Raw genomic sequence first — 11,346 nt, 5'->3', positions numbered from 1 at the left:
TCCCGGAGATATCCTCTCCGGATTTCCGGAGAAATCCTCTCCGGATTTCCGGAGAAATCCTCTCCGGATTTCCGGAGAAATCCTCTCCGGATTTCCGGAGAAATCCTCTCCGGATTTCCGGAGAAATCCTCTCCGAGATTTCCGGAGAAATCTTCTCCGGATTTCCGGAGAAATCCTCTCCGGATTTCCGGAGAAATCCTCTCCGGATTTCCGGAGAAATCCTCTCCGGATTTCCGGAGAAATCCTCTCCGGATTTCCGGAGAAATCCCTCTCCGGATTTCCGGAGAAATCCTCTCCGGATTTCCGGAGAAATCCTCTCCGGATTTCCGGAGAAATCCTCTCCGGATTTCCGGAGAAATCCTCTCCGGATTTCCGGAGAAATCCTCTCCGGATTTCCGGAGAAATCCTCTCCGGATTTCCGGAGAAATCCTCTCCGGATTTCCGGAGAAATCCTCTCCGGATTTCCGGAGAAATCCTCTCCGGATTTCCGGAGAAATCCTCTCCGGATTTCCGGAGAAATCCTCTCCGGATTTCCGGAGAAATCCTCTCCGGATTTCCGGAGAAATCCTCTCCGGATTTCCGGAGAAATCCTCTCCGGATTTCCGGAGAAATCCTCTCCGGATTTCCGGAGAAATCCTCTCCGGATTTCCGGAGAAATCCTCTCCGGATTTCCGGAGAAATCCTCTCCGGATTTCCGGAGAAATCCTCTCCGGATTTCCGGAGAAATCCTCTCCGGATTTCCGGAGAAATCCTCTCCGGATTTCCGGAGAAATCCTCTCCGGATTTCCGGAGAAATCCTCTCCGGATTTCCGGAGAAATCCTCTCCGGATTTCCGGAGAAATCCTCTCCGGATTTCCGGAGAAATCCTCTCCGGATTTCCGGAGAAATCCTCTCCGGATTTCCGGAGAAATCCTCTCCGGATTTCCGGAGAAATCCTCTCCGGATTTCCGGAGAAATCCTCTCCGGATTTCCGGAGAAATCCTCTCCGGATTTCCGGAGAAATCCTCTCCGGATTTCCGGAGAAATCCTCTCCGGATTTCCGGAGAAATCCTCTCCGGATTTCCGGAGAAATCCTCTCCGGATTTCCGGAGAAATCCTCTCCGGATTTCCGGAGAAATCCTCTCCGGATTTCCGGAGAAATCCTCTCCGGATTTCCGGAGAAATCCTCTCCGGATTTCCGGAGAAATCCTCTCCGGATTTCCGGAGAAATCCTCTCCGGATTTCCGGAGAAATCCTCTCCGGATTTCCGGAGAAATCCTCTCCGGATTTCCGGAGAAATCCTCTCCGGATTTCCGGAGAAATCCTCTCCGGATTTCCGGAGAAATCCTCTCCGGATTTCCGGAGAAATCCTCTCCGGATTTCCGGAGAAATCCTCTCCGGATTTCCGGAGAAATCCTCTCCGGATTTCCGGAGAAATCCTCTCCGGATTTCCGGAGAAATCCTCTCCGGATTTCCGGAGAAATCCTCTCCGGATTTCCGGAGAAATCCTCTCCGGATTTCCGGAGAAATCCTCTCCGGATTTCCGGAGAAATCCTCTCCGGATTTCCGGAGAAATCCTCTCCGGATTTCCGGAGAAATCCTCTCCGGATTTCCGGAGAAATCCTCTCCGGATTTCCGGAGAAATCCTCTCCGGATTTCCGGAGAAATCCTCTCCGGATTTCCGGAGAAATCCTCTCCGGATTTCCGGAGAAATCCTCTCCGGATTTCCGGAGAAATCCTCTCCGGATTTCCGGAGAAATCCTCTCCGGATTTCCGGAGAAATCCTCTCCGGATTTCCGGAGAAATCCTCTCCGGATTTCCGGAGAAATCCTCTCCGGATTTCCGGAGAAATCCTCTCCGGATTTCCGGAGAAATCCTCTCCGGATTTCCGGAGAAATCCTCTCCGGATTTCCGGAGAAATCCTCTCCGGATTTCCGGAGAAATCCTCTCCGGATTTCCGGAGAAATCCTCTCCGGATTTCCGGAGAAATCCTCTCCGGATTTCCGGAGAAATCCTCTCCGGATTTCCGGAGAAATCCTCTCCGGATTTCCGGAGAAATCCTCTCCGGATTTCCGGAGAAATCCTCTCCGGATTTCCGGAGAAATCCTCTCCGGATTTCCGGAGAAATCCTCTCCGGATTTCCGGAGAAATCCTCTCCGGATCCGGATTTCCGGAGAAATCCTCTCCGGATTTCCGGAGAAATCCTCTCCGGATTTCCGGAGAAATCCTCTCCGGATTTCCGGAGAAATCCTCTCCGGATTTCCGGAGAAATCCTCTCCGGATTTCCGGAGAAATCCTCTCCGGATTTCCGGAGAAATCCTCTCCGGATTTCCGGAGAAATCCTCTCCGGATTTCCGGAGAAATCCTCTCCGGATTTCCGGAGAAATCCTCTCCGGATTTCCGGAGAAATCCTCTCCGGATTTCCGGAGAAATCCTCTCCGGATTTCCGGAGAAATCCTCTCCGGATTTCCGGAGAAATCCTCTCCGGATTTCCGGAGAAATCCTCTCCGGATTTCCGGAGAAATCCTCTCCGGATTTCCGGAGAAATCCTCTCCGGATTTCCGGAGAAATCCTCTCCGGATTTCCGGAGAAATCCTCTCCGGATTTCCGGAGAAATCCTCTCCGGATTTCCTCCGGATTTCCGGAGAAATCCTCTCCGGATTTCCGGAGAAATCCTCTCCGGATTTCCGGAGAAATCCTCTCCGGATTTCCGGAGAAATCCTCTCCGGATTTCCGGAGAAATCCTCTCCGGATTTCCGGAGAAATCCTCTCCGGATTTCCGGAGAAATCCTCTCCGGATTTCCGGAGAAATCCTCTCCGGATTTCCGGAGAAATCCTCTCCGGATTTCCGGAGAAATCCTCTCCGGATTTCCGGAGAAATCCTCTCCGGATTTCCGGAGAAATCCTCTCCGGATTTCCGGAGAAATCCTCTCCGGATTTCCGGAGAAATCCTCTCCGGATTTCCGGAGAAATCCTCTCCGGATTTCCGGAGAAATCCTCTCCGGATTTCCGGAGAAATCCTCTCCGGATTTCCGGAGAAATCCTCTCCGGATTTCCGGAGAAATCCTCTCCGGATTTCCGGAGAAATCCTCTCCGGATTTCCGGAGAAATCCTCTCCGGATTTCCGGAGAAATCCTCTCCGGATTTCCGGAGAAATCCTCTCCGGATTTCCGGAGAAATCCTCTCCGGATTTCCGGAGAAATCCTCTCCGGATTTCCGGAGAAATCCTCTCCGGATTTCCGGAGAAATCCTCTCCGGATTTCCGGAGAAATCCTCTCCGGATTTCTGAATTTCTGAATTTCTGAATTTCTGAATTTCTGAATTTCTGAATTTCTGAATTTCTGAATTTCTGAATTTCTGAATTTCTGAATTTCTGAATTTCTGAATTTCTGAATTTCTGAATTTCTGAATTTCTGAATTTCTGAATTTCTGAATTTCTGAATTTCTGAATTTCTGAATTTCTGAATTTCTGAATTTCTGAATTTCTGAATTTCTGAATTTCTGAATTTCTGAATTTCTGAATTTCTGAATTTCTGAATTTCTGAATTTCTGAATTTCTGAATTTCTGGATTTCTGAATTTTTGAATTTCTGAATTTTTGAATTTCTGAATTTTTGATTTTTTAATCGCTTAGTCAATCTACTCGTACCAGTGAGTATTGAAAACACATATTCGGCAATAGGTTTCTGATTCGAACGAGAAACAGGCCAAGGAACCGGGTATCTAGAAGCAAAATCCATTTGAGCACACTCAATTCGAACCCATCCGGTAGAAACTATTCCCCACGAGAAAACTGGGCCCAGACTGTTGTCGGTCGGTCGGCTAGTTGGCAGTAAATTTCCAACAGAAATCCAGTTGAAGTTTGCACCACCAGTTTCGAAAACGTAACGGAAGCACAGCTGCATTCAGTTTTAATTAACCAAAAACCGAACTCCTAAAACCGCATTTTAATATAGCTGGAAACTCAGCACAAAAGTGCAAAACTGTATGCAGCTCATAGTCATGGGGGAGCGGTTGTCAGCTTTTCGACCACAGTTTATGGGTTTTCGATTCAACAGTTTTTTTTTCGTGTGTTAATTGAACTTTTCTCATTTTTCGCTGGGATTTTAACGATCGTCCTTATTTGTTGGATGATGAATGACGAGTACGCAGATGCCGAATAATGTTGAATTTCAAACGATTGTTTTTTCTATACCGGGCGCGAATGACACTTAAGGAAAAAAGTGCATTGAGCACACTTGAAAAAACGAAAGCATCACCATGGCACAAAAAAAAAACAATAAAGTTGATGACAAATAAGAAAAAGTTTTGAGAGGGACTCAAACTGCTATCTGCCAAGTGAAAGCCATCACCGATAACTCTAAATCTAGACCGTCTCACGAAATTGAAACAAGGCAGTTTTAAACAATATTCCTAGTTTTATGAAGGTTTTAATATTTTTTAACTTGAATTTGCTTTCCACTATCAGAATAGAAATGTTTCTATTCAAGCATTATTTTTGAGTCAATCAGACTCAAACAGCTTCATGAGACCACGATAAAACCAATGAAAAAGAATAAAAGTTTTATGACGGCTATATAAACCTCCATAGAACCAATTGGACTTCAAAATTTCATGCAATTAGCATTGAACAAATTGAATGTTTGAGAGTTTGCAGTGTATATTTTTCAACTGTCTACCAAGAATCAGTGCAGTTCCTAAACTTTCAGCAGTTCAATTCCAACCGAATAAATTCCGATTCAAACGACTTTAGAGTTCTCTCCACGTGCCAGACACACGAGACTTTGACGCACTGCGCCCAAATCGATTTGTATTCCGTTCAAAGCGTTGCATAAATTTCGCTCGCTTTTTTTTCCTGCTCTCTAAGGAAAGCCCTCGTGAACACTTTCGTTTCGTCTCGGCCTGCGAGCGGGACTCTATCTAGTAGCACTCAACCGATGATCCCCGTGCGTGTTTTCCCGTCAGATTTTCTGCGTATGTGTGCGTGTGTGCGTACATTTGAGTGTGTGCCAATCCCGGTGACACAAATCTCAGCGATAACGAAATCTAATGGAATCTACGTGCCGTTGCTGCTGCCATTACAGCGGCGCAGTCGACGTCGTTGTTGTTGTTGTTTGTTGGTCCTGTGACTGCTGCTTAGAAAGGCGGTGCTGCTAAGAGCTTCCGGAATCAGATTACGATGACAACGAAAACGGCGACGACAACGGCGTAGTCATTTTGGCAATTTTCACCAAGCCAGCAAACGGTTTACCAGCAGGATGAAAAATCCGACCTCGCAAGGTTAGATGTACGCGAAAACGAATTTGTAGCCAATTTGTGCGTGTAGTGGAATTAATCTGCTAGACTGCCGGGGATGGAGAAGCACGAGATTTTATTTTCTATGATGACGCAAACGACGGTGAGACGGCATGGTACGGATTTGAAAAGTGCCATCTGGCATATTTCTTAAATTTAAGTTAAGGAATCATTAACCTTCAGGACCAGAATTTCAGAAATTCCGAAATTTTAAAATTCAGATATTCGCCGAAATTCCAAAGTTCTGGGGTTCAGAAATTCAAAAATTCAGAAACTCAGAAATTCAGAAATTCAGAAATTCAGAAATTCAGAAATTCAGAAATTCAGAAATTCAGAAATTCAGAAATTCAGAAATTCAGAAATTCAGAAATTCAGAAATTCAGAAATTCAGAAATTCAGAAATTCAGAAATTCAGAAATTCAGAAATTCAGAAATTCAGAAATTCAGAAATTCAGAAATTCAGAAATTCAGAAATTCAGAAATTCAGAAATTCAGAAATTCAGAAATTCAGAAATTCAGAAATTCAGAAATTCAGAAATTCAGAAATTCAGAAATTCAGAAATTCAGAAATTCAGAAATTCAGAAATTCAGAAATTCAGAAATTCAGAAATTCAGAAATTCAGAAATTCAGAAATTCAGAAATTCAGAAATTCAGAAATTCAGAAATTCAGAAATTCAGAAATTCAGAAATTCAGAAATTTAGAAATTCAGATATTCAGAAATTCAGAAATTCAGCAGAAATTCAGAAATTCAGAAATTCAGAAATTCAGAAATTCAGAAATTCAGAAATTCAGAAATTCAGAAATTCAGAAATTCAGAAATTCGGAAATTCAGAAATTCAGAAATTCAGAAATTCAGAAATTCAGAAATTCAGAAATTCAGAAATTCAGAAATTCAGAAATTCAGAAATTCAGAAATTCAGAAATTCAGAAATTCAGAAATTCAGAAATTCAGAAATTCAGAAATTCAGAAATTCAGAAATTCAGAAATTCAGATATTCAGATATTCAGATATTCAGATATTCAGATATTCAGAAATTCAGAAATTCAGAAATTCAGAAATTCAGAAATTCAGAAATTCAAAACTTCAGAAATTCGGAAATTCAGAAATTCAGAAATTCATAAATTCAAAAATTCAGAAATTCAGAAATTCAGAAATTCAGATATTCAGAAATTCAGAAATTCAGAAATTCAGAAATTCAGAAATTCAGAAATTCAGAAATTCAGAAATTCAGAAATTCAGAAATTCAGAAATTCAGAAATTCAGAAATTCAGAAATTCAGAAATTCAGAAATTCAGAAATTCAGAAATTCAGAAATTCAGAAATTCAGAAATTCAGAAATTCAGAAATTCAGAAATTCAGAAATTCAGAAATTCAGAAATTCAGAAATTCAGAAATTCAGAAATTCAGAAATTCAGAAATTCAGAAATTCAGAAATTCAGAAATTCAGATATTCAGAAATTCAGAAATTCAGCAGAAATTCAGAAATTCAGAAATTCAGAAATTCAGAAATTCAGAAATTCAGAAATTCAGAAATTCAGAAATTCAGAAATTCAGAAATTCAGAAATTCAGAAATTCAGAAATTCAGAAATTCAGAAATTCAGAAATTCAGAAATTCAGAAATTCAGAAATTCAGAAATTCAGAAATTCAGAAATTCAGAAATTCAGAAATTCAGAAATTCAGAAATTCAGAAATTCAGAAATTCAGAAATTCAGAAATTCAGAAATTCAGAAATTCAGAAATTCAGAAATTCAGAAATTCAGAAATTCAGAAATTCAGAAATTCAGAAATTCAGAAATTCAGAAATTCAGAAATTCAGAAATTCAGAAATTCAGAAATTCAGAAATTCAGAAATTCAGAAATTCAGAAATTCAGAAATTCAGAAATTCAGAAATTCAGAAATTCAGAAATTCAGAAATTCAGAAATTCAGAAATTCAGAAATTCAGAAATTCAGAAATTCAGAAATTCAGAAATTCAGAAATTCAGAAATTCAGAAATTCAGAAATTCAGAAATTCAGAAATTCAGAAATTCAGAAATTCAGAAATTCAGAAATTCAGAAATTCAGAAATTCAGAAATTCAGAAATTCAGAAATTCAGAAATTCAGAAATTCAGAAATTCAGAAATTCAGAAATTCAGAAATTCAGAAATTCAGAAATTCAGAAATTTAGAAATTCAGAAATTCAGAAATTCAGAAATTCAGAAATTCAGAAATTCAGAAATTCAGAAATACAGAAATTCAGAAATTCAGAAATTCAGAAATTCAGAAATTCAGAAATTCAGAAATTCAGAAATTCAGAAATGCAGAAATTCAGATATTCAGAAATTCAGAAATTCAAAAAATCAGAAATTCAGAAATTCAGAAATTCAGAAATTCAGAAATTCAGAAATTCAGAAATTCAGAAATTCAGAAATTCAGAAATTCAGAAATTCAGAAATTCAGAAATTCAGAAATTCAGAAATTCAGAAATTCAGAAATTCAGAAATTCAGAAATTCAGAAATTCAGAAATTCAGAAATTCAGAAATTCAGAAATTCAGAAGTTCAGAAATTCAGAAATTCAGAAGTTCAGAAATTCAGAAATTCAGAAATTCAGAAATTCAGAAATTCAGAAATTCAGAAATTCAGAAATTCACAAATTCACAAATTCACAAATTCACAAATTCACAAATTCACAAATTCAGAAATTCAGAAATTCAGAAATTCAGAAATTTAGAAATTCAGAAATTCAGAAATTCAGAAATTCAGAAATTCAGAAATTCAGAAATTCAAAAATTTAGAAATTCAGAAATTTTGAAATTCAAAAATTCAGAAATTCAGAAATTCAGAAATTCAGAAATTCTGAAATTCAGAAATTCAGAAATTCAGAAATTCAGAAATTCAGAAATTCAGAAATTCAGAAATTCAGAAATTCAGAAATTCAGAAATTCAGAAATTCAGAAATTCAGAAATTCAGAAATTCAGAAATTCAGAAATTCAGAAATTCAGAAATTCAGAAATTCAGAAATTCAGAAATTCAGAAATTCAGAAATTCAGAAATTCAGAAATTCAAAAATTTAGAAATTCAGAAATTTTGAAATTCAAAAATTCAGAAATTCAGAAATTCAGAAATTCAGAAATTCAGAAATTCAGAAATTCAGAAGCTTGAAAATATAGTAATTTGGAAATTTAAAAATTTGAAAATTTAAAAATTTGGAAATTTGAAAATTTTAAAATTTGGAAATTTGAAAATTTAGAAATTTTTTAATATAAAAATTTGGAAACTTAGAATTTTAGAAATTTGGGAATTCGAAGATTAAAAAAAAATAAAAATGTAAGAAACATCGAATAAGTTACAGAAGTTAGCATTTGGAAACAGTATCGACTAAGAAACAGTTTATAAAATGCAAGTATATCATTCCATCAAACAAAACAGAACCAAAGTTCTTACTATCTCGACGAAACGTAGAAAATTAAACTCCAACTCTCGGCAAACACCTCCTCATCCGAACAAAAAAAACGAAAAGAATCGACTAACAACGGCAATCCGGCAATTTCGCCACACCAAATTGAACGCACCGAACTTTGCGCCGACAAATTGGCTTGTCCGCTCCTTGCTAAATACTGTCGATTTCCGCTTTGGAACCGCACCCACATACTTTCCGTCAATTATGTTGCTAGCTGACGGTGTTGGTGTTGGTATGTCAGAGCTGCACTGTTTGTAAGCGCTCCTGCACTGCTGAATGTTCTTTCACACTTCACACTATTGGGCGTCGTCGTCGTCAGGCACCGCGGCAAAAGAAAAAGGAAAAACTTTCGTCCAACAATCGAACTCAGTTGAAGGAAGTGACGAAGGGGAGGGTGAAGAATTCCGATTCTGTCGACTGAGGAGTTTGCTTCTTTAAAGTTCTGGTTTTTCTGTGAGTTAGATTGAATTGGCGAGAAGCAGAAAAGAAGTCAAAGTTGCCTCTTTCCGAAAGGATGTTGCCTCGAAACTTTCGGTAAGAAAACATAGCAAACATGCCAAAGAAAAAGCATTGATGCATTTTTGAAATACTCCACGCTTTGTCGAGCGTTAGGGATAGCTGTTGCCAGTCTATTTGGGTCAAATCGGCTGACTGGGTTTGAAAAAACGATGAAACTGGCAACACTGATGGAAACACATGTCGGTTTTGGTTTGAAGACGCAGAAAAATGGCGAACCGAAGTGCGATGGAACGGAAGGAAAAATGAAAAGAAAAACTAACAAACAGCTTCGTCGGAGAAATTGAAAGTTCTTCGGGAAATTTAATATAGTGTACCGTGTTTAAGTTTTCATTGTTCTGCGGTATGGTGCATGCTGCATGCAGAATTTAATTTAGCTTTAAGAAAACCTCAGTATGTCAATTCATGCAATTTTCTGGGAGAAAGATGTCTTCCACTAATAGATAGATCATCTCTGTATATACTTGTTGTTAACAGCAAAGCATTAAATACAAATTCTTCTGAAAATCTTCTGTGAAAGTATGTTTTATAAATGTTCTTCTTAGAACTGAAAGCTGTAACACACAAAGAAAGCTGTTTTCTCCCTCATCGCTATAATTCCTCGAAAAATGATCCCCAAGTCGTGTTCACCGGAAATATCTTTGCCAGCGACACATTCAATATTTACCAACTCTTCATAATTTGATGCAATGTTATGAAGTAACTGGAAATCTCCTTCATGTCAACAATTTTGTGTACATATCAACCAAGCAGAACATCTCCTACCCGTTGGCACCGGCCTAACTTTATCGTGTTCGGAAAACGTCGCTTATTGAGCTGTCAAAACTTGTAATGTTTCCAAGTTATACCGCGAAAGCGAAGCAATTGCCTTTCTTTAAACAGAAACAGTCAGATCAGATCAGAATAACGCAGCAATCGTTTAGTGCCAGGAGGGAGCAAACGGTTCACTAAACAGCTCCCAGCAGTGGGGCCAATCGGTCGGAGCCACTCCCGGACTCTTCTAATTGATTCAACTCCAGCACGTCGTCTGGCTGATACCACTCCGATAAACATCCACGCAGAGAAAAGAAACATCACTTTTGCGTCTTGAACCTGGTTCGAGGTACCTGTACGATGCAATGGGCACTACTCAATTAGTTCAAACGCTTGTCCCCTTACCGGACCGGTGTTGCACTCATGCCTTTTAAGTTGGACTCTTCGTAGATGGACCTGGATAATGTCACATCACAAGGCAACAACGGACTGTGCCCAGAGGCATCCCTTGTTGTCGTTGTCGGTTGTCTGGCAAAGCCGTCTACTGCCTGTGGGAGGTGAAAAAGAGTACCACACAACCGGTGAGATGGCCCAGCAGTACTGTCCGAGCAAAGGGAAATCAGAAATCAAAAATCAGAAATCAGAAATCAGAAATCAGAAATCAGAAATCAGAAATCAGAAATCAGAAATCAGAAATCAGAAATCAGAAATCAGAAATCAGAAATCAGAAATCAGAAATCAGAAATCAGAAATCAGAAATCAGAAATCAGAAATCAGAAATCAGAAATCAAAAATCAGAAATCAGAAATCAGAAATCAGAAATCAGAAATCAGAAATCAGAAATCAGAAATCAGAAATCAGAAATCAGAAATCAGAAATCAGAAATCAGAAATCAGAAATCAGAAATCAGAAATCAGAAATCAGAAATCAGAAATCAGAAATCAGAAATCAGAAATCAGAAATCAGAAATCCGAAATCGGAAATCGGAAATCGGAAATCGGAAATCGGAAATCGGAAATCGGAAATCGGAAATCAGAAATCGGAAATCGGAAATCGGAAATCGGAAATCGGAAATCGGAAATCGGAAATCGGAAATCGGAAATCGGAAATCGGAAATCGGAAATCCGAAATCGGAAATCGGAAATCGGAAATCGGGAATCGGAAATCGCAAATCGGAAATCGGAAATCGGAAATCGGAAATCGGAAATCGGAAATCGGAAATCGGAAATCGGAAATCGGAAATCGGAAATCGGAAATCGGAAATAGGAAATTTTAACATTCAGACATTCTAACATTCAGACATTCAGAATTAGAGTATCTGAAGAATCTGAAGAATCTGAAGAATCTGAAGAATCTG

General features: G+C 39.1%; 1 protein-coding gene across 6 annotated transcripts in view; it reads left to right on the top strand.

Annotated features, from left to right (window-relative positions):
• The window catches only part of LOC109409926 (nephrin), an 851,818-nt gene that overhangs the window by 248,971 nt on the left and 591,501 nt on the right, over positions 1 to 11,346 (top strand). The window lies entirely within an intron of this gene.

This window comes from Aedes albopictus, chromosome 3 (genome assembly GCF_035046485.1).
Source record: "Aedes albopictus strain Foshan chromosome 3, AalbF5, whole genome shotgun sequence".
NCBI lineage: Eukaryota > Metazoa > Arthropoda > Insecta > Diptera > Culicidae > Aedes > Aedes albopictus.
Note: the sequence above shows the minus strand (reverse complement) of the source record. Positions and strands in the feature narration are given on the sequence as shown.